Source organism: Leptodactylus fuscus, chromosome 10 (genome assembly GCF_031893055.1).
Source record: "Leptodactylus fuscus isolate aLepFus1 chromosome 10, aLepFus1.hap2, whole genome shotgun sequence".
Taxonomy (NCBI): Eukaryota; Metazoa; Chordata; class Amphibia; order Anura; family Leptodactylidae; genus Leptodactylus; species Leptodactylus fuscus.
This window is the reverse complement of record NC_134274.1, coordinates 41,418,234-41,424,102: the sequence shown is the minus strand read 5'-3', so window position 1 is coordinate 41,424,102 and position 5,869 is coordinate 41,418,234.

Genomic DNA, 5,869 nt, shown 5'->3' with positions numbered 1-5,869 from the left:
GCTGCTCCGGTCTCCAGGGCAACCATGGCCGCGCCTCATCACCAGGTGAGCTACATGGCCGCGCCCGCTGACTGCAATGCATTGTGTCCTGTGTCCGGGCGGCTCTGTGCTGCACAAGTATTACTAATGAAAACTCCCAGATATTCCAGGGACAAACTATTCTCTATCAGACCACAAAGTGACACTTGGTAACACTCAGTACTGACACGTGTGGCTGCTGTTATATAGTATCTGAGGGAATGCATGACACATTAAGGCTCTGTGCACACTGCATATGTTTGAAGTGTGGCGCCAAACATATAACAAATCCATTTGCAGATGTGTGCATTCACATTCCCCTTATTATAGTCAATTAATGGACACCAAAGGATCCTCTTCCGTCTCTGTCCATTCCCAATGACACTCCATCTGCATCTGTCTTTTAGGCCAGGCCCACGTTGCGATAACACATCGTATTACAGTACCTGCAAAGTGAATAGGATTCTGGCTAATCCTATCCACAAAAAATCTGGGTTTTCAGGCATATGAATATCAAAAAACACGTTATTCCAATGATAGAGCCCCTTTAAAGATCTACGCCCGGGGTGTATGTATGTACATGTATGTCTAGTGTGTAATATTTCCTTTATCTCTTGATTTGCTACAAATATTTTTTGGGGAAATGAAATGTATCTAACTTGTTTCCCTTATATTGGCTTCCTGTTATTTGTTATGTATCCAGTCCTGAAGTGTTGTATGCAAAACACAGCATTCTTACTATGGGCAATGTCTGGTATTGCAGGTTAGCCCCATTCAAGTGACTGGACACATAGTATACTAAACATGGGCAAAAATTCTTCTAATTTTCTATTGTTATAGAACTCATTTTATGCTAAGGCCCAACGTTGTGGAAATGCAGCTTTTTTATTGCTGATTTTGTGAACCAAAGCCAACAATGACTACAAAATGAGTGGGAACTATATAGGAAATACTTATAGTTCTGTCTTTTGCTCAATCCACCCCTGACTTTGGCTCAAAAAATGCAGCAAAATGATCAAAAGCGCCAGGAGAAACGTCGGATTCCGTGGATCCACTGGGGGCCCCTATGGGTTTTGGGGCGAAGGGCGGCTTCCCGGTTTGCCATCATTACTTTAGGGGGCCTACTTGTTGTGTCCTTGGATGTTTTTACATTGATATATTTAAATAATTTGTCCAGGTTGGTTTTACCTTTTAACCAGATCTGTTGGTTATACTTGTTCCCTGTCGGTATATAGCTGGCTGCATACTACCTAACTAACTCAATATACATTTTAATTAGAGATGAGCAAACACTACTCGGAACAGCCGTTCCGAATAGCATACTCCCATAGAAATGAATGGATGTAGCTGGCACGCAGGGGGTTAAGCGACCAGCCGCCGGCAAAGTCTGCATGCCAGCCGCTTCCATTCATTTCTATGGGTGCGTGCTATTCGGAACGGCTGTTCCAAATAGTGTTCACTCCTCTCTAATTTTAATGACTCCCACTTAACCTCTGTATCATTATTTGGTAACAGCTGCCACCCCAGTCTATATCCTGAAATCCATCCCTTAATCTGGGAAAACCTGGCCTTTTTAAAAGTGAAGGATTTTGCCCTCCCCAATTTTGTTGACTGAGGTTTTCACTAACAGTAACATTTCCAAAAAGTCCCATATTATTTGAGATGATCAAATCCAGCAGAACATTCCTTCTAGTTGGATCTTCTACAAGCTGTACCATAGATTTGTCCTGCAACAAGTTGATGAATTTCCTCCCCTTTACAGACGATGTTGAACCATGAACCAGGTAGTTAAAATCTCCCATCAAGTTCACCATGCCCGCCTGTTCTGTTCACTCAATATCCTTATACAACTGACCCTCTAACGCAGGGGCAGTGAACCTGGGCTCTCCAGCTGCTGTGAAACTACAACTCCCAACATGCTCCATTCACTTCATGGGAGTTCCAAGAACAGCAGAGCAAGTATGCATGCTGGGAGTTGTAGTTTTGCAACTGCTGGAGAGCCAAGGTTCCCTACTCCTGCTCTAACGCCTCGGTTATGTTGAGCGGTCTATAGATTCTGACAATCTTCACCCACATTTGCCTCTTTCGCATTCACTTTCATGTCACTTCTGACTTGCACTTCCCGTTTTTTTTGCAAAAGAAAACCCCAATAACAAGCATCCATCCCAGTTTTACAAGCGTCGATGGAATCTCCTTTTTCCTTAAGTCCAGGAAAATTAGATCGTGCACCCTGCTACGTGGATCTGGTGAGCTTATATCTTTTTTGTTGACTTATCCATCCCAGTTGTGCTCAGCCAAAACTTCATAATGCATCTAATCTGCTCCCCCTGCCTCCCTTAAGACACCCTTGCATATCCCCTTGCATCAGATAGTGTGCACCTGGGCATTTGTGACTTGGTCAGTCTTCCTGACCCACACACATATTGTGTATATTGCCGAAATGATACAATCCAACACTCATAAATAACATATATCTTTATTATTTCACAGACTTATTTCCCTTTACAGACTTTATTCTCTATTTTTTTTTTTCAAAGATCTGACCTTAATATATCTTATTGTGAAACCATATACTATGCTATTGTAAAAAAATAAAATGTTACACTCATTCATTTATGAACTATTCTCTTCTAAGGGGATCTGACTGTATTATCGTTATAATGTCAACTCTATCTATTAAGCACATACTATTAGTCAACAGCAAATATCTTACAATTTAAGACATTACAGTCACATATTGAGTACACAAACGCCTGATGTGCAGAAGAAGTTACAGCTGTTTTACATGCCTTGGGCTTTATTCGCATTGGCACCTTATGGCCGTATGACACAAGCTTGTAGCCGTAGCACCTCCATATAATAATGAGGTTGTCGCTTTATAAATGTAGCCAGCAATATTGTATCTGCTCAGTCTATAAATGCGCAGGGGCTTATCCAGACCACAGGGACCGGGACAGCAAATACTGCAGAGCTATATGCACACAACAGCCTCAGATGTATCGATGCAAGACAGCAGCGAAAAATGGACATTATGTTCCTTGGTCGTGTGACCGTGCCCTTAGTTCTATATTGGCTATAAAGGTAACGTCTAGTTTTGAGCGAATAGTATTCGTCGAATACCTCGCCGGCATAGGAATGCGTGTAATCGGCCGAACACCAAGGGGTTAAACACTTTGAAAATTCGATGCTCAACACTAGTAACATTCATTTGATGACCTCTGGAGTTTAGTTCCATAATAATGTAAAATACAATCAACATTTTATATATTACAGTTCTTTACTTTAGGACTACAAAAATGACACTGTATATACCATATACTAAGTCATCTATATTCATAGGTTATCTGAACTGCATTATAGTTGTGCATAAGTGATACTTAAAGGGATTGTCTGGTGACATTAAAAAGTTGTTCAGATGTTTTTCAAATATTGAATTTAATAAAGATTCCTAATATACATAAAAGTATGAAATCTGCATCTGTCTTTCTCTACTCTGTGTTGGTGAACATGCCCGGAGTGTCTGATGTCTGGTTCACTACCTTAGTTTAGTCAGGAACCTTCTCCATTACAGCTATTGAACTGACCCCTCGTCCACATCTGCATTTAGTAATCCGTTCGAGGAGTGCACATGGGGACCCCGTGAACGGAATACTGAACACATTTGCAAGTGCTGTGCAGTGAAAGCACACGGACCCCATAGACTGTAATGGGGTCTGTGTGCTTGCCGCTCACTGCCTGCACAAATCATGCGGACATGATTAGTTCGCGGAAAGCACACGGGCCCCATTATAGTCTATGGGGTCCATGCGCTTTTACAGCACAGCGTTTGCAATTGCGTTCGGTATTCCGTTTGGGGGGTCCCCATGCGGACTCTCCATGAATGGAATACAAAAGCAGATGTGAACAGGGTATTAGGAGGCCCTCCTTCAAGCATGTCACTAATACAAGGAGGGGAGGAAGCTGTCTGCTTTTCAAAACAAGAACAAAATCTCCACCTTAGACTGTTTTAATGGCCTTGACTCATGATAAGCCATTAACATCTGATCTTGTGGGCCGAAACCGATCAACTGCTCAGGACTGCTGCCAGATCTGGGAGTATACAGAGAGCTCCATACTTTGTACAGTACCTGAACCAAGCTATTACATCTCAGCTCCACTCACTTCAGTAATATTGCATGGCTACCATACAACGGCTGGACTCCTCTGCTCCTGGCTCTGTGCACTGTATACCCAGTCCTAAACATCTGATCAGTGTGAATCGCCAACTTGATAATGTCTATCAAAAACCAAAACATTCAGCACATTACTAAGTACATAACAACTTTTTAGGCCCCTTGACATAACCCTTCAAGCCAGATTGACACAGCCTTATTTTTGGCACAAACGTCAAATATAACATGGTACATATTGTGAGGTCGATAGCTGTATATATAAGGATACATACATAAGGATTGTATTTACACCATGTGAGAAGACGCTGTTGGCAACTGTGAACTCTGAGGCAGAATTTTTTTTTTTTTTTTTTAAAACCAAAAATTGGCGCCAACTCACTCCATGTGCATGGCGTGGAAAGTGGAGCAACAAAAATCCCCCAAATGATAAATCTCCCCCATATTGTTTACGAAGCCCATTCAAGAATTGCAGTACAGCTTTCAATAGCAGCTTAACTTTTGTCAGTCTTAAAAAAAAACAAAAAAAAAAAACTATTTTTTTTAATAGGAATAGTAAAGGTTTTTACGGGCATTCAGAAAAAGCAAAATAAAAATCTGCTGCATGTAGTTACTAATAAGATAGAGCGGGTCATGGGAAACTAATAGCGTTGAGCGAGTAGTATTCGATCGAATACCTCGCTCCCATAGGAATGCGTGTAAGCGGCCGAACACCAAAGAGTTAAGCGCAGTGAATATTTGATGCGCTTAACCCCTTGGTGTTCGGCCGCTTACACGCATTCCTATGGGAGCGAGGTATTCGACAAATACTAGAAACTGAGCCTAATATTCCCCTCTTATTTGATAAATATACGACTGTGTGTGGGTGTAGGAATATTTCTGATTATAAATTAAATTGATGACATTGTATCAGATGGTTTAATATCTGTGCGGGCCAACACAGATTAATTTTCATAGCGGACATTGGCGACTTGTACTACTAGCATGGCATATTGCTATGAATATGTTTTGAGGCTGCAACATAAAAACACCGTTCATAGAGTAAAAAGCGCAACAAATAGAGACCATGCCATGATGTATTTATGTAGTATTTTCCTCCGCACAAACCTTGACTCATTAGATGTTTTCTAATGTAATTTAGTGTAGGAAATGTATTTGAGGTATTGCTTATTACGGCATAATTGCTGCATGCTTCCACTAATGAGAGACCTCAGCAACGCTAATCCAATACTGCGCCATTTACATAATTATACAACATTATCATTTTATACAATATTATCCTCTGCTCTCTAATTCGTTTTAGAGACTATCTAATGGAAAAATAAGCTCAGATGTTCTCATGAATGGACACATATTCTTATTGCCGTCTTGAACTCTTCGGGTACAAAGGTAAGTGTTACCGGTAGAGACCCTGGCGCTAGGCTGGTACATCATCATCCACAAATAGGGGGATCACGTTATTAGGATTTCATTCATAAATGTTACACTTTAATGTATTGAATATATACTTTAAACGGGGACCGAGGTACTTTTTTGTTATGATCCACTGACCTGGGTCTGCCACCAGGAATGGGCCGAAGGTGCACAGTAACTGAATGTGTCCAGTATTCACATGGGTTAAGCAATGCCTCTAATTCTGTCCAGTTCCGCTCATGAATCCATTGACCTCACCAAGTTCCACC